We start from the raw sequence: 25,165 nt of genomic DNA, 5'->3' as shown, positions 1-25,165 counted from the left end.
TGTTACATCAAAGAGTAGTTGGAGGTGAGGGAGGAGGCAAAAAGGAATATCAGGGAGCAAGTGGCGTTAATGAAAGAGGCAATAAATATGATCAAGTTGCAGATGGAGATGGCAAAGGAGGCAAAATGTAATATTAAGGAGGAGATGGAAGTGATAGAAGAAACACTGAATAACAGCAAGGAGGAGAGTTGGAGGAGACAAAGTGTTGTATCACAGGAGAGATTGACATGATAAAGGAGGCAGTAAATAATATGAAAAAGCAGGTGGAGGTGATAAAGCAGGTAAAAAGAAATATTGAGGAGGAGATGGAGGTGGTGGAGTGGAAGGTGGAGGAGGAGGTGGGAACCATCAATATCAAAGAAAAGAAAGAAACTGGAGAAAAACAGACAAAGGAAGAAGATAATAAAGAAAGGAAAGAAATACAGAAGCCATATTTGTATGTATATATATTCAGTATATTACCGTGAAATATTACAAATGATCTTAGGTGATTTAGGAAAGAAAAGACAATGTAAGAGTGAAACATTTGTCTGCAGCAGCCGGTCAGGTCACAGCTAACATTCTCCTATTGAGCAGAAATCATGTGGGCACTATGAGAATCATCTGCAGTTTCGTTTAACGGTAGTTTTGTCCCCCCATTTTATTATCTAATCTACATAAACTATACTGATCATACAATAATTCCTGATGACTTCTCTAACTCCTCATACCTTTTATATGATTTCTGGGCCACATACATGAACAAAAGCATTAGGATAATCCCAGCAGTGTGATTGATTGTCTCCCTGGAAATCTAGGGTGGTACATTGTATGCTGTGTACATTTCTCATTAATATTTGCTACATCTGAATATAAAATTATGGGATTGCCATTAGACTTTTGAGACATGAGGTCAAGCAATGAGTTTGTTAACTAGGAATGTAGTACAAAGAGGGCTGGACTTACACTGCTAAAGCTCAGGGGTCACATACTTTCCTTCTACCTCATTTATTGGTCACTGAACATGACACAGTCTCAGTGTATTGCATGTACTTATCCTGGGGAATGTCCTTCACGTATCACTAATCTTTTCTATTTATTTCTTAGGGCAAGACACCGGTGGTGGACACCAAAGTTTATGAGGAAAAACCAAGAGAGGAACTAGTAAGCTACATCTTAATTTCAGGGTTATTTTTTACTACCACTAGATGGCGCTCAATACATAGGGATTTATACAGCTTCCATTGTCCTGTATAACAGATCAGTATGCCATGAGCTCCCTCTAGTGGTGACAGTAAGAATGGTCCTATTTAACCCTACTTGCATAGAGTGCTCCCGGGGTGGTGGAGGGGGATGTTGCAGGCACTAGGATCTCCTCCTCTTTTACTCTTGCAATGACTTGAGTACTAATATTTTCTTATCTTTCTTTAGCAGTAGAACCAACAAAGAGAAAAAACGACCTTTAAAGTAAGTATGAACATTTGGAACTCCCCCTTATTAAAACAAATAGAGGTAAAAGAGGATCTTCCCATCAGGACCCCACAGTATTACTGAAAGCAAAGATACTCAAAGCTTTAGATGATCATTTACCCTCCTGCAGTAAACATTTCTCTCCTAGACCCTTCTCAGCAGACACTTATATCACCACTAGACCTGTTTCTTCTTATGAAATTCTCATCCTGGTCTTATCTCTTGCAGATTCTTCAGATGCCTCCTATGTGGCCTCCAGACTGATGTTCAAGAATAAGGAGGATGCCAAAGTCATTCTGGTGCATGCATCAGGGATCATTGCATCACTTCTGCAGACAGGATCTCAAGTATAAGGGACAACATTGCGACTGGACCATTTTTTCCCAGACACAGACATCAACTGGCCTTGAGTTCCTGATCCTATCAGTACCTGTGGTCTTCTATACCTAAAGCCTCATAAGCCTCCAGTGGTTCCTCATCACTGTTGGCTTGTTTGCAGTGCCCTCCTCAGCGGTTCCATGGGGGCGTCGAGCAGCAGGGGGCTTTTGGATCTCAAAAAAAATTGTAAATTTCAATTGAAATGGAATAAAAAGTGTAACACTAATTTGAAATTATAAACTATTATTTATCAATAAAAGTTAAAATCACACCACCACCCAGTGATAAAGTGCATGTGACTATATCTACTGTATTCCCATGCATTCCTTACCACTCCAAAAAAGGTGTACGGTTTATGATTTATTTTTTTTTAGGATGGATGGATGTATAGACAGACAGAATCAATAGATAGGATGGAAGTACAAACATATAGATAGATAACACTGGTCAATGCAATTTTTCCGGCAAAAGGTTTTAAAATATATGTTAAGTCAATTTTGCCTGCTAATTACGAATATGAACTCCGTTTTTGGCTATCACATCAGGATTTCGAGATATTTTCAATTTTTGATGAAAATTACTCATATAAAAACACATGATTTTAGGTACTACATTTTGTATATTTTTAGTCAAGGAATAACAAAGATTACAAAGTCTATGTTCAGCAAATCAAATATACTTACAGAATTAAACTACAAAATATAAAAACACATATATATGGCACACAGATGAATGGCAAATGGCAGTTATTTGAACTTTCTTTTCTTGGCTGATCTGTGATGTACAGCTTCTGAGTTGTCTCTCATCAAGCTCAAGCAATAGTCAGCCATCATATGTGCGTCCCACCGGCCTTGATAACGTTCTTCCATTGTTTTAATGTCCTGATGAAAACGCTCCCCTTGTTCCTCGCTCACATCCCCAAGGTTCTCTGGAAAAAAGTCTAAATGGCTGTGTAAATAGTGAATCTTGATACTCATTCTACATCCAAGATTTTGCAGACTCATTAGTAGCTCTTACACAATCTCTTCATAGTTATCTGCTTTCTTTTTCCCTAGAAAATTCTGCACCACATTACAAAATGCATTCCAAGCTCTTTCTTCTGTCTCATTTATTGATGTGATAAAATTTGGGTCTCTCATAAGTGTTCTTATTTGAGGTCCATCAAATATTCCAGCCTTTTTCTTCTCTTCACTAAGACCAGGAAAAGTTGAACATATATAGTTAAAGCATTTTCCACTGTGATTGAGAGCTTTGACGAACTGCTTCATCAATCCAAGTTTTATGTGCAAGGGAGGAAAGACGATGTTCTTCCTATCCACTACAGGATCATGGATGACATTCTTATCACCAGATGCTGTCGCTGAGGCCATTCAGTTTTCACCCAATGCTCTGCTGTAGCTCTACTGTCCCAGTCGCACAGAAAACAAGGGTGTTTTGTGTACCCTCCTTGCAGACCCAAAAGAAAGTTAACCATTTTCAAATCAACACAAATTAACCACCCATGAACATTATATTGTAACCTCTCTAGAACAATCTTGATGTTTTTATATTCTTCTTTAAGTTTTACTGAATGACCTATTGGTACAGTGCCATACTTATTTCCATTGTGTAACAGAACACATTTTAAACTTCTTTTAAAACTATCAATAAAAAGCCTCCAATCCCTTGAATCATATGCTGGAAGTCCCATAAAGAGAAGTAGCCCTTCAACATCAGTACAATAGACAAGCTGGCTATCTGAATGGAAGTACTTACGCAGTTCTGCTTCCCTGTTACGATAAAATGAGACACTTGTTCTGGGTTTCAACATTCGATTCTCTTGTAGTCTTAAAGCCAATAGTTTAGCAGCCTCCTTTGGTAGATAAAGATCTCTAACCAGATAATTCAAAGCAGACTGAGTAAACAGAATTGGTTTGTCACAATCTTCATGACATGGCTGAAAAATATCTGGACTGTTTTCTTCATCAGTATAACAATGTGAGGAGAGATCTGTGTCAACAAGAAAAAACGTACCGCACGTAGAAGGGGAGCACAACAAAAATTAATAATGAAAGGCAACCTTTATTTGTAGCAAAATTTTAAAAACACTAAAATACAAAACACACTTAATAACACGGCATTCAACCACCGCCCAACCCCACAATAACAATGGGGTATATATGAATCATAGGGCACAGAGTTGAATACATATAACAATAATTGGAAATATGATGAACAACATATATACAACTATAGCAGTGCCAGAATAAAAATCAACCTACAACCCCATGCTAGCACAGAAGGGTAAAGGGGCCCAACGATGCCAAAGTGTGCATGCAACCCAAGGATAATGCAAATATGAATGCTGACTATGATCAGATAACCTGGTCTAACAAAATACCTTCAATTATACATGGGCTCAAGGTGTATCAAGGATGGGGAAGCAAGTTGAAAGAAACAAGAGGGGGGAGAAGGAGGGTCGGCATGGCGCACGCCTACCCTGAGGAAGCAGCTCTCTGCGGCGATACGCGTGGGTCCTGCTCACGGGATCCCATGCTCACCCTCCTTCTCCCCCCTCTTGTTTCTTCTTTCAACTTGCCTCCCCATCCTTGATACACCTTGGGCCCATGTAAAATTGAAGGTATTTTGTTAAACCAGGTAATCTGATCATAGTCAGCATTTATATTTGCATTATCCTTGGGTTGCATGCACACTTTGGCATCGTTGGGCCCATTTACCCTTCTGTGCTAGCATGGGGTTGTAGGTTGATTTTTATTCTTGCACTGCTATAGTTGTGTATATGTTGTTCATCATATTTCCAATTATTGTTATATGTATTCAACTCTGTGCCTTATGATTCATATATATAACATTGTTGTTGTGGGGTTGGGCAGCGGTTGCATGCCGTGTTATTAGGTGTGTTTTTGTATTTTAGTGTTTTTAAAATTTTGCTACAAATAAAGGTTGCTTTATATTATTCATTGTTGTTGTGCTCCCCTTCTGTGTGGTATTTTTCTTCTTGTTCTCATAGCCCCCTTGCTGCACGGGTGAGCTCTCGACTTCTTAAATAATGTAATTATTCCTATTTCTTTTGCTTGTTAGGAGAGATCTGTGTCAACGTTTTCTGGAAGTGCAGTATATTTTGGAACAGGAGGTATGTCTTCACTATGGGCAACTGGTTGAATAGCTGAAGGGATACTCGGATATTGCAAATATTGCTTGCTTTTCTTATTGAAACGTTTTACATCGGCAAGGCAGAAATAGCAGTCTTATAAATGATTGCTTGGTTCTCTCCAAACCATAGGAACTCCAAACTGAAGTATAGCCTTCTTTCCTTGAGACCATGATCTCAAGCTCTCAATACAGGTTTTGCAGACTTTGTGAGGAGCCCAATGCTTGTCTTGGTCTCCAGGTTTTACTTTGAAGTACGCAAAATACACCGTCTTAACAAAGTCAGTAATGTTGCGCCTCTGAGTCTTCACAGTAAAGTTTCCACAGATGTAAAAAAAAAATATTTGGATCATTTGAGCACTGTCTTCTGCAAGATGTAGAGGCCATTGTTAGATCAGCAAAATATCCTGCAGAGAAATACAAGATAAAAGTTGTTAGCTACCTGAGTTGTTCATTGAATTTCTGTCCCCCCCACACCTTAAGACCCAGTCACACACAACCACTTACCAGCGATCCCGACAACGATACAACCTGATAAGGATCACTGGTAAGTCACTGGGAGGTCGCTGGTGAGATGTCACACAGTTAGACCTTACCAATGACGCAGTAATGATCAGCGACCTGTATAACAATCTCTGCATGCGTTGGGACTGTGTTAGGAGGTCGTTGGTAGGCGTCAAACACAGCGATGCGTCCTGCGCAGCAGGACATCGCCTTTGAAGAAAATGGTCCGGACCATTCGGCAACGACTAGCGATCTCACAGAAGGGGCATGATCGTTGGTAGGTGTCACACATATCGAGATCGCTGGCGAGATCATTGCTGCGTCACAGAAACTGTGACTCAACAACGATCTCGTTAGCAATCTTGTTGTGTGTGATGGGGCCATTAGGTATTGATTCACAAACAAAAAAAAACAACAGAAAAACAGCAGGATAAAAACAATAAATATCAAAATAATTGAAAATTTCAATAAATAAAACAGTACCTGCACACGACTGTTGTGTACGTTGAAAATTGTTTGTTTACTTTCTTATCATAACAAATGGGAATTATGCATGTTCAAAGAAAACAAAGATATTCTCACATTTATTGGGAGACTAAATGAAAACTAAATTTACCTTAGTGAACCGTATAAACCGGCACTTTTGATACACTACTTATATTTTTCATGGAATTCATGAAAATGGGATATATACCTATAGCGCAAAAATGTGATGTGATAGAGAAATTATAAGATCAGATCTGAATTCAGCACCCTCAAACTAGTCTAAAACTGTTCTTAAAGTCCATGCCAGAATTTGTTTTTATTTTTTTTTTTTGTAGACCAGTGTAATTAGAGATGGGTATCAAAAAAACCCACACAGTTAAAAATTAACCCCTTAAAAACACAGAAAAAATCCTGGAGCAGTGTGGTTAATACACTATTACATAAGGGTGGTCAGAAAAAGAATTATACAATCAATTTAGATATACCAAGCATGTTGTTCCAAATTGACAACCTGACAGTTTTAAGGGAGAACTTATTCACTGATAGTGGGGTTTCAAATTTAAAGTGACAGTGCCTCAAAAGTGCATGTATTCCATAAGGGGCGACACATTAGCTCCTCAAGTACTTCATTAATCATATACAAGACTATCACTGCAACCTCACATATATGAACACAAAAATATATGGCACAGTATTATTTTGAGATTCCCCATATATAAGGATGCCCATGTTTAAATCAAATTAACCCCATATACCGTCATACAACCCTGCAAAACAGGAGGAAGGAGGGGAAAGCAAGGGGCACCGAACTGCCAGGAAACAATTTGGCAAAACAGAGACCACTACCTGGAGAACCACACTGCCCAGCACCTCTACGCACGTTTCACATTCGCTTCGTCAGGAGGTACCCATCTCTAATTATGTGGTAAATTTAATGTTGTCTTTTGTATCATGTTAATAAAGATGTACCGTAATTAATTTTTGAATTTCTTTTGTCTTTTTGACACACTTGTATTAAAATGCAGGTCTAATGTACAGTAAATGTCTCAGAAATGATGGCATCAGAGAGAATTTCCCTGGACTTCAGTAGCCAATAGAGGTGATTGAATCTAATGAAATTCTAATTCAGCAGCTTTAGCAAATATTTCTCCAAGTCCTATTTGCACTGAATATATTTGCTGAGGACACTTTGGACTTTATTCAACCTTATTAAATCTCTGTGACACAAAGACAGTCATAGATTAATGTTACAAGGTCTCAGGTGTGAATGGGGAGCAGGTGTGTTTAAGGCTGGTTTCACATCAGCGTTTTTTAGACACACGTCAAAAAAACCGCAAAGTGCATCTGACTGGATCCTGTTGATATAGTGTTAAACGCTAACAAACGCAAGTGTTATTTAACAGGATCCTTTTACTTGCAGTTCATGGGCGGGAATTGGAGTCATGTGATCGGGAGTCAGGACGAGAGAGAGAGAGAGAATATACTGGACACTGGAAGTTCAACATGGCTTCTCATGGCAAAGAAGTCTCTGAGAATGTTAAAAAAAGAATTGTGGGGGCGTGTCCTGGACATGGCGGCATGAGGAAGCTTGTTCTCAGAGCTCCTGCGCCCATATCAGCATACAAACATAGCCTGCTGGCCCCGCTCACCCAGGATGGCCCCAAAGAAGAGACCGGGTGGTGCTGCTGCCCCTGCCTCCCCCGTGGCGTGCCAGAGCTCACAGGGGAGCCTGAACAGGTTCCTGATGGCGCCAGGGCTGGAGCCTCCGCTGGCGGTCCGGAGCAAGATGGCGCCGGTGGGCTTGCGGCTCCCTCCAGCAGGGGATTCCCCTGGCGCGGCCCAGCGCCCTCCCACAGCCAGCAACAAAGTGCAGGAGCCCAGCGGTGGGGAGAGTCGGCGGAGGGAGCTAGAAGCAGGACCGAAGGGAGAGAGCCCAGGTATGGAGGGCTGGAGGAGGGGAGGAACCGCTCAGCCTGCCTCACAGCCTGACACCATGCAGACCGCTGCTGTGGAGGCGGAGACCTCGGCCCCTGGGAGACTAGGTGATATGGGAATTCCTGCCATCCTCTGCACTCAGGGGTCCCCTCTCCCTCAGGGGCGCACTGGGTCCCTGTCCTTAACAGACACCCTACCCTCCGGCCCTCCACAAGAAGATATAAATGCTCTCAGGGAGCTCATCCTGGCCCTCCCTAGTAAGAAAGACCTGGAGGATGTAGTGGCCAGAATTGAATCCTCCCAGCAGATGGCGCTGTCCAACCTGAGAGAGGAAATGGTGGTGCTGGAGGACAGGATTGAGGCAACAGAGCAAGCACAGGAGTCCCTGGAGAGCAGGATGGAGCGAATTGAAAGGGACTGTGAATCTTCCAATGCCCGCGTCAGAGATCTAGCCCTGCTCCTGGATGATCAAGAAAACAGGAGCAGGAGAAACAACATCAGGCTGAAAGGTATACCGGAGGACTGGCCTCAGGATCTCCTGCGCACTAAAGTCCTGTCCATTTTCAATATGATCACCGAACGTCCGCTAGAGGCTACCTACCTTTTTGATAGGATCCACAGAGTCGCCAGGCCTGGCCCCAGACCCACGTCCTTCTCCAGAGACGTGTTATGTCGCTTGCATTATTATGGAGACAGAGAAAGGATCCTACAGGGGGCCTGGGCTCACGGCTCGGTGCAAATAGATGGAGCAACGGTAAAGTTATTCCCAGACGTTTCCAGCCGCACATTGTATATGAGACGCCTGCTGCATCCTCTCCTGCTCAACATAAAAGAAGCGGACGCCTCCTATAGATGGGGCCATCCCTTCCACCTGATTGTACGCAAGGGGGATTCGGTGTTCTTGCTGAGGAGGTACCCGGAGCTGCCGAAGCTCTTCGCCTTCCTGGGCATACCAAGCTGCTCGGTTCCTGACTGGACTGCTTGGGAACCCCAGGCCTACTCGGAGCAACAGAGAAGAAAGGGGGGCGCCCCCACTGTTCAATGTGAGGTTCCGTGAGAACTGAGGCCCCTTACTGGCAAGGATTGTGTGGAGGTGTGACTACAACTGAGGCAACGATGGCGGTGGCGGAGTCAAGGAGATGGGAGGGACCTCTGTGTGCCTACGCATCTCCAAGAGTGGTTTTCGAGGTGGAAGATCGGTTTTGCTGGACACAATGTATTGGGGGATGTTTGTTGTATATACGTTGGCGGACCATAGGATGACGGGTCTCTGGAGGGGGTTATTATTGTTTTCGGGGGCTTATCCTGGGGGTGGGGTTAGTGGGAGGTTATTGGGTGGTCCCTTCCTCACAGTCTGGGAGGGGAGTCAGCCAGCATTAAAATGAAGGGCGCGGGTTTGCGCTCTGGCCGCGTGTCGGTTCGTGTCCCCGTTCTTCCCTTAAGTAGTCCCCGGGCTGGTCCCTGGCTCTACGAACAGTACACTAACTGTTTCTTTAAGTTTCTGGCTTTCTCTTTCTGAGCCACTTTCCTCTCTCTTTTCTATTCTTAAATTTTCCTTCCCCTTCTCCTACTTCCTTCTAAACCCACTCCTTCCCCCCTTCCTTCTCCCCCCCTCCTTTGGTGTTTCTGTTTTTTCCCCTTTTTTTTTTTTTTCTCCCTTCCCGCTCTCTGAGTATGGCTAAAGAAAAACAGAATGAGCTACGAGTGGGTTCAATCAATGTCAAGGGATTTCATAGCCCGGAGAAACGTTCTATCCTATTGAACCTCCTATGGAGAAACCGAATCCAGGTCGCCTTCCTTCAAGAGACACACTACTGTGAATCCAGACCATACAGACTCTCGGAGAGAAGGTACCCAATAGTACACCACTCACCCTCCCCGGACTCTAGATCAAGGGGCACAGGTATCTTGCTGTCCAGTTCACTCCCTTGGGAACTGTTGGACTCCCGTTCGGATACCGAGGGAAGGCTTCTGATGCTCAAGGGACGCATTGTCTCCCAGATTGTCACCTTTGTGGCAGTTTACTTGCCTAATACAGGCCAGTGCACCACCTTGTTGCGATACCTTGAGCAGATAGAGGAATTCTCAGAGGGCACTCTGATTCTGGGGGGTGACTTCAATGTCGTGTTGGAGCCATTGAGGGATAGTTCAAAGGGGGTGTCCAGTCTCCCACAGATGGCACTGCGCCGGATGAGATGGGGACTACATGATCATCAACTGATAGACACATGGCGATTGATGCACCCATCAGACAAAGACTTTTCATTTTACTCAGCAGCCCATAACTGTTATTCACGGCTGGACCTCTTCTTCCTCAAACACGGGGACCTTCATTCTCTGATGGACGCGTCAATTGAGTGCATATCCTTTTCTGATCATGCTCTGATTACAGTCACTATATCCCTCGACTGTCCTATCAGGAGACAGGGACAGTGGAAGTTGAACACTTCATTACTTACTGACCAGGTGACGATGCGGGAACTGGAGGAGACCTTGACTGAATACTTTGACAGACACAGCGGGGGGGAGGTGTCCCCCAATATTGTCTGGGAGGCGCACAAATGCGTTGCGAGGGGACTGCTCATTAAGCATGGCTCACGTTTGAAGAGGGAGCGGGCAGCAGAGATCACATCTCTCTTGGCCGACATAAGGGAGTTGGAGGTGACGCACAAGGGGTCTTTGGGAGGGGAGATAGGTGTTAGGCTGGGCAGGAAGAGGGAGGAACTGCGTACACTACTATACCACAAAGCCAAGGGAGTATTAGCCAAGTGTAGGAGACACTTTTACGAATTCGGCAATAAGAGCGGCAGGGCCCTGGCTCGCGCTCTGAGGACTCAGAGATCAAGGGGTTATGTCCCTAAAGTGCACACTTCGGGAGGGGGCTGGGCCACACTGCCGAAGGACATCGCATCCGCTTTCAAAGATTTCTACTCCTCGCTTTACTTGATAGATGGGGGGCGATCTGAGAGGGCCGGGGCGGAATTGCGGCAACGCATACGGAAGTATATCTTGGACTCTGGCTTGAAACATTTTAAACCGGAGGAAGCGGCGGCACTGGAAAGGCCCATCTCCGAGGAGGAGTACTGGGCCGCTATCAAAAACTCACCTAGAGTCAAGGCCCCGGGCCCAGACGGCTTCCCCTTGCAACACTACAAAAAAATGGGAGCTCTGTTGCTCCCTCCGTTCCTCTCTGCCTACAATAATATCCCAACCTGCGCGGAGGTCCCACTGCCGAGAGACTCTTTAGCCGCTAATATAGTAGTCATCCCTAAAGAGGGCAAAGACCCCTCCTCCTGCTCTAGTTATAGGCCAATATCCCTCCTTAACATGGACTTGAAGCTATTTACTAGAATTTTATCAGATAGACTCTCCCCGCTGATTGGGGAGATTGTCCACACAGATCAGGCAGGGTTTGTAAGGGGAAGAGAAGCAAGAGACAACACTACTAAGGCGGTAAGTCTAATCTATAAGGCTAAAACGGACGGGACGCCTCTCATGCTCTTGTCGACTGACGCGGAAAAAGCGTTCGACAGAGTCAATTGGATATTTATGGAGGAGGTGTTGCGGGTAGTGGGGGTGGGGAGGATGATGTTCAGGTGGATCTGCTCTCTGTACAGTATCCCATCGGCGACAGTCAAGGTGAATGGCCTCATTTCAGACAGTTTCCCCATTCTCAATGGCGCAAGGCAGGGCTGCCCCCTCTCGCCCTTGATCTTCATTTTGACCCTGGAACCCCTACTATGTCGAATTAGAGGAAACAATGTTTCGGGCCCTAGAGTTGCAGGTTCCACTTATAAAATCGCGGCGTATGCAGACGACCTACTCTTTTTCATAACTAATCCTCAGGTCTCCCTCCCCAATCTGTTAAGAGAGTTGGAAATCTACTCCTCTCTTTCTAACTTTAAAACCAACATGTCAAAGTCTGAAGCATTAAATGTATCTCTACCCCAGGAACAGGTAGTCACGCTTCAATCCACGTTCGGGTTTAGGTGGTCTAGTCAGTCCCTGAGGTACTTGGGGGTCCAGCTGGCGGCGGACACTAGCCAATTATACAAACTGAATTATCTTCCTCTCTTGCAATCCATTAGAACAGATTGCACAGGCTGGGGGAAGGGCCTCTTCACCTGGTTTGGGAGGTGTGCAATACTGAAGATGAATATTCTTCCTCGGCTATTATACCTCTTTCAGTCCCTGCCGATTCGGATCCCGGGTTCCTTTTTTAGGGATATGGCATCGCTACACACTAAATTTATTTGGGCAAATAAACCGGCGAGGCTCTCCCGTTCCCTCCTGTGCAGGCCTAAGAGCAGAGGAGGTCTGGGAATCCCTGATTTGAAAAAATATTACTGGGCCACCCACATGGTCAGAGTACTAGATTGGTGCCGCCATTCTGGGACAAAGGCATGGGTTGCACTGGAACAGAGTTTCTCGGACATATACCTCCCGGCCACTCCTTGGCTTTTGCACTTTTCCCCGTCAAACTTGAAATCTCACCCACTTATTGGTGCCACCCTGGAATGCTGCTCAAAAAATGAGATTCGGCGACTTCTCCTTCCAGTGCCTTCCTGCATGTCGCCCATGTTGGGGGACCCGGAGTTCCGTCCCGGCCTCTTGGACCCTGTTTTTCGGAGCTGGGCCCTGGGGGGTAGATTCAGAGCATGTCACCTGGGAGGAGGAGGAGACTGGCTATCGCTTACGGATATCCGCAGTCTCTTGACCCCGGACTTCATGGGGAGCTGGAGGGCGATGCAACTTAGGCATTTTCTGTGTTCCCGCCCCGGCTTCACTCAGTATGCAGGGCCCCCTACGAGGTTCGAAAAATTGTGTCTAGAGGGGGGCGTTCTACGGCATTCACTCTCTATAGTATACAACATGTTATCAGACCCAGGAGACTTGCCCATTCCGACCTACTTACGGCAGTGGGAGAGGGATCTGGGGATTGCTCTGACCGACATGCAAAGGAACAAAATCCTACTGTTAGCACATAAAACATCGATCAGTTCCAGATTGTTGGAGGCCAACTACAAACTGTTGGCAAGGTGGTACAGAGTCCCGACTAGACTGCACAGGATTTTCCCCGCGGTGGACTCCACTTGTTGGAGATGTGGATTAGAGGAAGGGGACTATGTACATGTTTTCTGGTCATGTCCCTCTCTGCAGAGGTTTTGGTCAGGGGTGAGGCAGGTAATCAGACAGGTAACAGGGACGCAAGAGACACTGGGCCCGGAGTTGTTTCTTTTACAATTATCGGAGCTCTCGATCCCTAAATACAAGCGCTCCCTGCTAAGTTTCCTGGTCATGGCCGCCAGGTCCTGCATTCCTCTTGGCTGGAAGTCTACTGCTCCTCCCACGATGGCCCAATGGGTATCAAGAGTCAACGACTTAATGCATTTGGAGGATTTGACATCCTCTCTTCATGATCGCCGGGAGGACTTCTGCAGAACGTGGCTGCCATGGATGGAGTTCACTTCCTCAACGGACCACACAGGTCTATTCTCTGGCCCACAGGGGTGTCCTGGAGGGTTGGCGGCGTGATGCTTCGAGAGTCCCCCTCCTCCTCCCACCCCACCCCCCCTTTTTTTTTCTCTCCCTCTCTTCCCTTCTCCTCTCCCCTCTCTCTTCCTCTCTTGCCTCATTTCCCGCTCCCTCCCATAATTCTCCCTTGTCCTTGTCATCTAATTTGCGCTATACTCTTTTAGAATTCCTTTTTTCTTCTTCTGCTGTACATTCTTCTCTCTCTGTATTGTGTTGGTTCCCAAAAAAAAAAAAAAAAAATAACAAAAATTATAACCAGACCAGACTTGCTTGGATGGAAGATGGATGCATAAGGGTACTGGTGGTCGGGACACTTGTTATTGTTATGTACCTGATAAACTCTATGTCGCTCCGTTTGGAGCGGAAAGTTTTCATTGTTACATGTTGGTATTTAAAATAAAGAATTTAAAAAAAGAATTGTTGCGCTACATAAAGATGGCCTAGGCCAATGATGGCGAACCTATGGCACGCGTGCCAGACTGGGCAGGCAGAGCCCTTTCTGCCGGCACGCGCACTGTCGCCACATTCAGCCATTTTGAACTGTCGGTGTGATCGCGCCGGCCGTTCAAAGTGGTGTTGTAGCGGAGGAGACGTTTCTCCTCCCTCTGACACTCTCCCTCTCCTAGGCCACAGGTCTGTTGCCTAGGAGATGGCGGAGCGTCAGTAAGCGGCGCCGGTGTCTTGTGGGCGTGCGGTAACTGACTGAGGACCCAGCGGCGCGCAGCAGAGAAGCGGGTGCTGGAAGGAGAGCTTTGTTTTTAATTTTTAAACTGTATGCGGCTGTGCCAAGGTGTGGAGGGACAGAGCCAGCATGGGGAGAACATGGAGAGCACGGGGGAAACATGGAGAGCACGGGGGAAACATGGAGAGCACAGGGCAAACATCGAGAGCACGGGACAAACAAGGAGAGCACGGGGAAACATGGACAGAACGGGGGAAACATGGAGAGCACGGGGCAAACATGGAGAGCATGGGACAAACAAGGAGAGCACGGGGCAAACATGGACAGAACGGGGGAAACATGGACAGCACGGGGCAAACATGGACAGCACGGGGCAAACATAGACAGCACGGGGCAAACATGGACAGCATGGGGGGGCAAACATGGACAGCACGGGGCAAACATGGACATCCCGGGGGCAAATATGGACAGCACGGGGGGGCAAACATGGACAGCACGGGGGGGGGGAAAACATGGACAGCACGAGGGAGCAAACATGGACAGCACAGGGGGGCAAACATGGACAGCACAGGGGGAAACATGGACAGCACAGGGGTGGCAAACATGGACAGCACGAGGGGGCAAACATGGACAGCACGAGGGGGCAAACATGGATAGCACGGGGGGCAAACATGGACAGCACAGGGGTAAACATGGACAGGGGGCATGATGCATGAATGTGAAAACGCACACACTGCGGGCAACCGCTTCGGGCCTCTCCAGGTCACGGGCCCTATAGCAGTGGCGTGGTCTGCCTCTATTGATGGTACGCCACTGCATACAGATATTATTATGATATCCTCTGGTTTATCGTACGGAGATTATTGTTTAACAATTGGGGGGTCACATTACACCCATTAATTGTAATTTATCGTGATCACAATAACTCCTGCTAGCACAAAGAAATCTAAACTAAATAATGTTGGGGATTCTGGTTACAAGTAACCTGAGCAGCAGCACTCAATGTCAAGCAGCAGCTGTAAAAGCAAACAAGATTTTAGAGTGTATAAAAAGAGAGATTAGATCCTGTGATCCCAACGTATTATTATGCCTCTATAAATCACTTAGGAAAACGTGGATAGATAGGAAAGTCGGGTTTAACACTGCGCTGAAAACCATGGAGCCAGACGATATGATGAATTCTTTGCTATATTTTCTTTATTTAGGACAAGTCAACGCGTTTCAAAGGCATGTCCGCCTTCTTCATCAGGACAAAGGAAATAACAGCATGATACCGATTGCTACTTGGAGTTACATATATATTGCTAAACATGAAGCTCCACGTATTTGCAGATGACGTTGGCCCAGAGGTGACTCATCGTCACGTGGAGAGAAGGAAGTGAAGAAAAAAAAGGGAAAGAAAAAGAGGGAGAGAAAGAGGCAAAAAAGAGGAGGGGGGAGAAAGAGTTGGAAAAGGTTGAAAAACGGAGAGGGTGTGTAAACTTATGTTTGTAAAGAAATCTTTAATAAAAACAAATGTAAGCAAAATGTGTTTTAATCATAAACTTGCATCTAAAAACACATAGAAGTGTGGTGTCAAGGTGCTAGCAGCACAATCTGCAGTGGGGTGCAAAAATAAATCTGGAAATGATCCAACATCGGGGAGTCAAAAGCATGTGGAAAGAAAATTGGAGTACACAGGCACGAAAAAAATCCCTATGTTGTAAAAAATGCTGGGGGGGGTTGGGGGTTGTGGGGGGTTGAAGTGAGTTCAAAACGTGAGAAAAAATGATCTGCGCATGCGTGCGTCTGAGGGAATCCTCAGAGCGGGGTGAAAAAAAGTTCAGAGCGTGAGAAAAAAATGGTCTGCGCATGCGTGCACTTGAGGGAGCCGTCAAAACGGAGAGGGTGTGTAAACTTATGTTTGTAAAGAAATCTTTAATAAAAACAAATGTAAGCAAAATGTGTTTTAATTATAAACTTGCGTCTAAAAACACATAAAAGTGTAGTGTCAAAGTGCTAGTAGCACAATCTGCAGTGGGGTGCAAAAATAAATCTGGAAATGATCCAAAATCGAGGAGTCAAAAGCATGTGAAAAAAAAAAAAAAAAAAATGGAATACACAGGCACGAAAAAAATCACTATGCTGTGAAAAGTGCTGGGGGGGGTGAAGTGAGTTCAAAGCGTGAGAAAAAAATGATCTGCGCATGCGTGCGTCTGAGGGAATCCTCAGGGCGGGGTGAAAAAAAGTTCAGAGCGTGGGAAAAAAATGGTCTGCGCATGCGTGCACTTGAGGGAGCCGTCAAAACGGAGAGGGTGTGTAAACTTATGTTTGTAAAGAAATCTTTAATAAAAACAAATGTAAGCAAAATGTGTTTTAATTATAAACTTGCGTCTAAAAACACATAAAAGTGTAGTGTCAAAGTGCTAGTAGCACAATCTGCAGTGGGGTGCAAAAATAAATCTGGAAATGATCCAAAATCGAGGAGTCAAAAGCATGTGAAAAAAAAAAAAAAAAATGGAATACACAGGCACGAAAAAAATCACTATGCTGTGAAAAGTGCTGGGGGGGGTGAAGTGAGTTCAAAGCGTGAGAAAAAAATGATCTGCGCATGCGTGCGTCTGAGGGAATCCTCAGGGCGGGGTGAAAAAAAGTTCAGAGCGTGGGAAAAAAATGGTCTGCGCATGCGTGCACTTGAGGGAGCCGTCAAAACGGGGTGAAAGGAGTTCATGTCGGCATTACAAAAGAGCCGCAACAGATTACGGTGATTGAAAAGGGATAGATCAAATGAAGAAAGGATCGAAGAGGTGATTTCTGGAGAGTGAGTCAAATGAAGAGATCGAAGTTTTATATTCAACAAACCAGGAGCAAAAAAAGTGTCTGATGGTACTACATTTGAAAAGAGAAATACATATAATAAATAAAAATATACAGTAATGAAAACCATCAAAATTAAAATACACGCTGAAGCCTAATTGATCAATTAATACAACCAACAATATAAAAGGGTGTACATAAAGATATGCATGAAAACACCACATACAATCCCCCCTTTATATAAAAAGGCCGGGGAAAGAGGAAGGTGATTATTCGGGATATCGTAATAAAATGGAGAGAAATATAAAAATATAAAAATATCAAAAACCGGGTGTAAGAATCTTTCATGTTATGCAGACCATATTGATTGATGAGGAAAGGAATATATATATATAAATAAAAATAAAAATTAAAAATAAAAAATAAAAAATAAAATATAAAATGTATATCCAAAAATTTATTCATATAAAACCGCTGGGAAAATATATGGAAAAAATGAAAATATGAAAATATATAATTTGGGGTAATAAATTGGGATCAATAAAAAAGGTCAGTAAATTCATTGAGCCCATGCGGTTTTAAAGTGTTCAGCTTATGGATCCAAAAAGTCTCTTTCTTGCTTAATAATTCTAATCTATTGGGTGTGTCTACAGGAATGTGCTCAATAGGGGTGATCGTACAGGACATCATCTTATTGTGAAACATGGCGCAATGTCTGGATAAACTGTGTAACATATACCCAATCTTGACATTATGCCGATGAGAATTTAACCTGTTGTGTAAAGCCTGGCAAGTCCTCCCCACATACTGCTTGCCGCAGATGCAATCCAATAAGTAAACGACATGGTCTGTCTGGCAAGTCATATATTCCTTAATGGGAAAATTTTTTTTAGATTAGAAAATATGGTCTGCATAACATGAAAGATTCTTACACCCGGTTTTTGATATTTTTATATTTTTATATTTTTATATTTCTCTCCATTTTATTAAGATATCCCGAATAATCACCTTCCTCTTTCCCCGGCCTTTTTATATAAAGGGGGGATTGTATGTGGTGTTTTCATGCATATCTTTATGTACACCCTTTTATATTGTTGGTTGTATTAATTGATCAATTAGGCTTCAGCGTGTATTTTAATTTTGATGGTTTTCATTACTGTATATTTTTATTTATTATATGTATTTCTCTTTTCAAATGTAGTACCATCAGACACTTTTTTTGCTCCTGGTTTGTTGAATATAAAACTTCGATCTCTTCATTTGACTCACTCTCCAGAAATCACCTCTTCGATCCTTTCTTCATTTGATCTATCCCTTTTCAATCACCGTAATCTGTTGCGGCTCTTTTGTAATGCCGACATGAACTCCTTTCACCCCGTTTTGACGGCTCCCTCAAGTGCACGCATGCGCAGACCATTTTTTTCCCACGCTCTGAACTTTTTTTCACCCCGCCCTGAGGATTCCCTCAGACGCACGCATGCGCAGATCATTTTTTTCTCACGCTTTGAACTCACTTCACCCCCCCCAGCACTTTTCACAGCATAGTGATTTTTTTCGTGCCTGTGTATTCCATTTTTTTTTTTTTTTTTTTTTTTTCACATGCTTTTGACTCCTCGATTTTGGATCATTTCCAGATTTATTTTTGCACCCCACTGCAGATTGTGCTACTAGCACTTTGACACTACACTTTTATGTGTTTTTAGACGCAAGTTTATAATTAAAACACATTTTGCTTACATTTGTTTTTATTAAAGATTTCTTTACAAACATAAGTTTACACACCCTCTCCGTTTTGACGGCTCCCTCAAGTGCACGCATGCGCAGACCATTTTTTTCTCACGCTCTGAACTTTTTTTCACCCCGCTCTGAGGATTCCCTCAGACGCACGCATGCGCAGATCATTTTTTTCTGACGTTTTGAACTCACTTCAACCCCCCACAACCCCCAACCCCCCCCAGCATTTTTTACAACATAGGGATTTTTTTCGTGCCTGTGTACTCCAATTTTCTTTCCACATGCTTTTGACTCCCCGATGTTGGATCATTTCCAGATTTATTTTTGCACCCCATTGCAGATTGTGCTGCTAGCACCTTGACACCACACTTCTATGTGTTTTTAGACGCAAGTTTATGATTAAAACACATTTTGCTTACATTTGTTTTTATTAAAGATTTCTTTACAAACATAAGTTTACACACCCTCTCCGTTTTTCAACCTTTTCCAACTCTTTCTCCCCCCTCCTCTTTTTTGCCTCTTTCTCTCCCTCTTTTTCTTTCCCTTTTTTTTCTTCACTTCCTTCTCTCCACGTGACGATGAGTCACCTCTGGGCCAACGTCATCTGCAAATACGTGGAGCTTCATGTTTAGCAATATATATGTAACTCCAAGTAGCAATCGGTATCATGCTGTTATTTCCTTTGTCCTGATGAAGAAGGCGGACATGCCTTTGAAACGCGTTGACTTGTCCTAAATAAAGAAAATATAGCAAAGAATTCATATCGTCTGGCTCCATGGTTTTCAGCGCAGTGTTAAACCCGACTTTCCTATCTATCCACGTTTTCCTATTGTATCATCGGGGCTGCTGCTTGACCACATCTTTATGCCATCATAGGAGTTGTGCCTGTCACAACTTCCACAGGTGAGTACCTGTCCACTTCTAAGCCTGCACTGTTTGCCAGATAAGACCCTATGTGCGCTTTTTTCTCCACAGTATCCTGATTTCTATAAATCACTTGTAAGGCCACATCTGGAATATGGGATCCAATTTTGAGCTCCACATTTTAAAAAGGACATTCAGAAGTTTGAATCAGTTCAAAGGCGGGCAACTAGACTACTACAAGGAATGGAAGGCTGCCCATATGAAGAGAGGTTGAAAAACTTAGATATGTTTAGCTTAGAAAAAAGATGTCTGAGAGGAGATCTCCTTTATATGTATAAATACATGTGTGGTCAATATAAAGGACTGGCACATGACTTATTTCTTCCAAAGACAATACTAAGGACCAGGAGGACTCACTGCGAGTGGAAGAAAAGTGAGTCCGGCAGCTAAATAGGAAAGGGTTCTTTACAGTTAGAGCAGTCAGACTGTGGAATGCCGACCACAAGAGGCAGTAACGGCAGATACTATAACAGCTTTTAAAAAAGGTCTGGATGATTTCCTCAGTACACAACATTGTCGGTTATAAGTGACTTAATGACAAAATGTATAATTGGTGGAGGAAGTTTGAACTAGATGGACCTAGGTCTTTTTTCAACCTACAGTTCTGGCAAAAATTAGGAGACCACTTCAAAATTGTCAGTTTTTTCTTATTTTTTCTCTGCATAGGTATATTTTTGAGTAACATGTAAATTGTTCTTTTATTCTATAAACTACTGGCAGTATGTCTCCGAATTTCCAAGCAATACATTTTGTATTTTTTTTTCTGAAAGTGCGAAATGGTCAAAATAACAAAACAATGCATTGCTTTCAGACCTCAAATAATGCAAAGAAAACAAGTTCATATTCATTTACTAATGTTTTAACTCAGGAACAGATCAGAAATCAATATTTTGTGGAATAACCATGATTTTTAATTATAACTTTCATGCGTCTTGGCTGCTTTCCACCAGTCTTTCACACTGATTTTGGGTGACCTTATGCCACTCCTGGTGCAAAAATGAAAGTACTTCTTTGTTTGATGGCTTATGACTATCCATCTTCCTCTTGATTACGTTTCAAAGGTTTTCAATGGGGTTCAGGTCTGGATATTGGGCTGGCCATGACAGGGTTTTGATGTGGTGGTCCTTCATTCACACATTGATTGACCTAGCTGTGTGGCATGGCACATTGTTCTGCTGGAAAAAAAAACAGTCCTCAGAGTTGGGGAACATTGCCGGAGCACAAGGAAGCAACTGTTTTTCCAGGATAACCTTGTATGCGGCTTGATTCATACGTCCTTCACAAAGTTTGTATATGAATCATATCACCTCATCTGAAAGCGAGTGATATAGAGAAAAGAGTCAGATACTGTCATTGGCTCCAGGGGTTTGTGGAGGACAATGAAGGAATATTGGCTCTCAGATAAGTTGTAGTTCTATTTGTTGGGTTATGTTAATGAAGCGACCGGTGGTAGGGCCGCGGGTGTGTGTGTATGCTCTATTCCAACAAAATCCCCATACTCAGATTTTACCGGTAGTAACATTTCTTTACTATAAAACATATTTATAACACAATCAACCGAACTATCTGCGCACATGTGTATAGTGGCGTCCCCGGATCTTCACTCCTTCCGGGTGCGCAGCAAGGGAAAAAAAAAGAAAAGAGAAAAACACAAAGAAATGGCGGCAACTTTCCCTAACTTTCCCTACAATCACGTACCAGTCTATCCCAGAAGAAGATGCCGCTCCCACGTCGCAGGCCTGGAGTCTCACGATGATGGGTCCCGGTGCAGCGCTGAAGGGATGCAGCTCCTCGGTCTTTTCCTTTGATCTTCTCCCGCTGGTAACGGATTCTAGTCAGTCTTTTAGTCCCGGGGCACACCGAGCAGAAGAAGGGAGGTCACGGCCCCTGCACTTGCACTCAGGGTGCGATGCTCTGCAGTCGAGTTGTCACAGCCCCTGGATATGCACTCCGGGCGCGATGCTCTGCAGTCCGGTTAGATCCTCGGGGAAAAAACAAAGTCCTGCAGACCGGGGTTGGCAGAAACCACTTCCACAGGGTGATTCCTCCAAGAATCCGGTGGCAAAAGAGTCCTCTGTTCAGGGAGACCACACGCAGCTCTCTCCTGGCCGAGCTCCGGGGCTAAACCTCCTTCCTGCACTTTTTCTTCCTGGTCAGCACACACAAGCTGCAGCAGGGGATTTCCCACCTCTGTGTTTGTGATTGCACAGTCTGACACTGCCCCCTTGTGGGCAAGTGCTGAAGCAATATTCAAATCCATTTCTACATTAATGATGCAGTCTGAATTGTTGATCCCATTACATACCCCCCTACTTAAAGGTTGGCAGTCCCTGTCAACTGCCGTCGGTTCCCAGGCAGCGATGACTGCAGATGTCACAGGGGTTGGTTGAGAAGTGGGCCATACATACTGGTCCCTGTAAGACCGCCCGGGCGGGATCCCAGCAGTGGTGCGGTCAGTGCGTCTCAAGGGTCGGTTGTTCCCCTCCCCGTCACTGTCTTTACGCCCCACTTCAGTCAGCACTCCAGGGGAAGAACTGGGTCGTGTAGGTGGGTCACCGGTCTCAGAGTCGACGTGATCACTACGCTGGGAAACGTCCGTGACGTCAGTCGTGATAGCAGCGTCACCCCCTCCGGGTACTGTGGTAGGGGAGTCAGGCTGGGATCGGCAGGGACGCAACATATTTCGGTGCACAGTGCGAATGCTGAGACTGTCTTCACCCTGCACTCGGTATACATGCCCGTTGGGGTAGGGGCGTTCGATTACCCGGTAGACTTCAGTGTCCCACTTGGCTCGAAGTTTCCCTTGCGGCTTCTTGATACGGAGCAGGACTAGCTGTCCCAACTTCAAGGGTTGCTCTTGCACGGGGAGTGGGTCAGCATGTATCTGGCCCCGGATTTGTTGGCTCACCAGCCGGTGTACAGTCTCCATCTTCTGTCGGTGAGCATTTAGCCAGGAGGGGTAGTTATAGCAGACATCATCTCCAGGGCGGAATAGGTTCAGGTCATGGACCCCTTTTCCGGGGCGGCCAAAGAGAAGGGTGTGTGGGGTGTAACCAGTCACGGAGTGGACCTGGTTGTTGTAGGCCCATACTAGATCGGGAAGGAATTGGGGCCATTGGTCTTTCTTATCATCAGCCAGGGTGCGGATCAGCTGGAGTAGAGTCCGGTTGAAGCGTTCACATGCACCGTTCCCTTGTGGGTGGTAAGGAGTGGTCCTCGACTTCTGAATCCCATACATCCGATGCAGCTCTTCGATGACTCGGCCTTCGAAACGAGCCCCCTGGTCGGAGTGCAACCTCTCCGGACACCCATAGACGTGGATGAACTGTCGACAGATGGCCCGTGCAGCCGATTCAGCCGTCTGGTCTTTGGTAGCAACAGCGACAGCGAATTTTGTGAAGTGATCCACCATGACTAGGCAGTACTGATAGCCACTGCTCGCCGTCCCAATCAGCAGGTAGTCCACCATCAACAGCTCAAGGGGTCTGGATGTTTTAATTGTCTGGACAGGTGCCCGCTGCTCAGGGGACTTGTGCAGTTCACAGGTGCGACAGGTCTGGCAGACGTCTTCAACCAGCTTGCGGAGCCCCGGACAATAGATGGACTGTTGAATCCATCAAAAGGTCTTGTCTATTCCGAAGTGTCCATTCCTTGTGTGGGCTTGGGTCACCATCTCACGGGCCAATTGATCAGGCACCACAACTTGTGTGCATTCTTCCAGCATGTGCGACAAGAGAACCTTCCGGTATAGCACTCCTTCTCTCAGAATCAGCCGGTCCCACTGACTGAGCAGGGTCAAGGTCCCGGTAGACAGTCGTGCCCGTATATCGGCGGGAGGCTTCTGCTGCCGCTTCACCCATTGTTTGAGTAGAGCCCATTCAGGGTTCTGATCCTGGAGCCTGCACCACTCCTGGGGTGGCAAGGCGACCCCCACTGGAGTTCCAGCTTCGCCCACAACGAACTGGCGGTAATCCATCATCTGTTGGGCGAGCTTTGCAAAGTCAGGCGTCTCGTCCCGTTCTAATTCTTCATCCCGGTCTCGGTTGATTAAGGGGTATGACACTGTACTAAGGACCAGGGGGCACTCACTGCGAGTGGAAGAAAAGCGATTCCGACACCTAAATAGGAAAGGGTTCTTTACAGTTAGAGCGGTCAGACTGTGGAATACACTACCACAAGAGGTAGTAATGGCAGATACTATAACAGCTTTTAAAAAAGGGCTGGATGATTTCCTCAGTACACAAAACATTGTTGGTTATAAATGACTTAGTGACTAAATGTAGAACTGGTGGAGGAAGGTTGAACTAGATGGACCTAGGTCTTTTTTCAACCTAAGTAACTATGTAACTATGTAACTCTAGACAGGCTGTCCGCATTTTGATTCTCAGCTCCAGCCCTATATTTGATCTTGTAATTGAACTTGGAGAGCCGAGCCATCCAACGCTGCTCCATGACTCCGAGCTTTGCATTTTCTAAGTGGGCCAACGGGTTGTTATCGGTCAGGACTAGTACTTCAGCCCCCGTGAGGTATCCCGCAAATTTCTCCGCCATAGCCCACGTTAGGGCCAACAGCTCCAGCCGGAACGAGCTATAATTGGTGGGGTTCCTCTCGCCCTCATGTAGGGACCGACTGGCATAGGCTATGACCCGTTCCTTGCCTTCTTGGACCTGTGAAAGTACTGCCCCTAGACCCTGTAGGCTGGCATCGGTGTGTAGTTGGAAGGGCAGGTTGTAGTCCGCATATGCCAGGATGGGGGGAGACGTTAAGGCACCCTTTAGGGCTTGGAAGGACTCTTCCTGGCTGGGTCCCCAGCTGATGGGTCGTCCTCTGGGGCTGTTGGTGGTCCCTCGAAGCAGGTCATGCAAGGGTGCAGCAAGCCGGGCGAAGTTTTTGACGAACCGGCGGTAGTAGCCGGCCAACCCCAGGAAAGCCCTGACCTCCTTGACGTTTGTGGGCTGCGGCCAATCCCGTACGGCGGCTATCTTCTCTGAAGACGGCTGGATACCTTCGGCTGAGATCCGGTGGCCCAGATAATTGATCTCGGGCTGCAGAAGACGGCACTTGTTGGGTTTCAACTTCAGGCCATGTTCTCTCAGCCTACTGAACACACGGCCCAGCTGCTGCAGGTGTTCTTCAAATGTGGCCGAATAGACTACAATGTCGTCCAGGTAGATGAGGGTGAAGTCGAAGTTGAAGTCTCCCAAGCAGCGCTCCATCAGCCGCTGGAAAGTCCCCGGCGCGTTGTTCAGACCAAAGGGCATCCGGTCGAACTCGTACAGGCCCATGGGTAGGATGAAAGCAGTCTTCTCTCTATCTTTCTCGTGCATAGGTACCTGCCAATATCCGCTGGCCAGATCCAACGAAGAGAAGTATTTGGCTTTCTTCAGGGCTGTCAGGGATTCTTCGATCCTTGGCAAAGGGTATGAGTCCCGGATGGTGCAAGCATTCAAATGGCGGTAGTCCACACAGAATCTCAGGGACCCGTCCTTCTTCTTGACTAACACCACCGGTGCAGCCCAGGGGCTCTGGCTTTCTCGTACCACTCCAGCTTGTAGCATGGAATTCAGGAGATCTTTCACTTCTTGGTATTG

General features: G+C 45.4%; 1 long non-coding RNA gene across 1 annotated transcript; it reads left to right on the top strand.

Moving 5' to 3' along the window:
* Window positions 1-1,085: 1,085 nt before the first annotated feature.
* LOC142283939 (uncharacterized) lies at window positions 1,086-1,897 on the top strand. Its single transcript, XR_012745517.1, has 3 exons — window positions 1,086-1,143; window positions 1,411-1,446; window positions 1,678-1,897. It is a non-coding gene; the product is annotated as an uncharacterized LOC142283939 (long non-coding RNA).
* The last annotated feature ends 23,268 nt before the right edge of the window (window positions 1,898-25,165 follow it).

This window comes from Anomaloglossus baeobatrachus, chromosome 2, assembly GCF_048569485.1.
Source record: "Anomaloglossus baeobatrachus isolate aAnoBae1 chromosome 2, aAnoBae1.hap1, whole genome shotgun sequence".
NCBI lineage: Eukaryota > Metazoa > Chordata > Amphibia > Anura > Aromobatidae > Anomaloglossus > Anomaloglossus baeobatrachus.
Note: the sequence above shows the minus strand (reverse complement) of the source record. Positions and strands in the feature narration are given on the sequence as shown.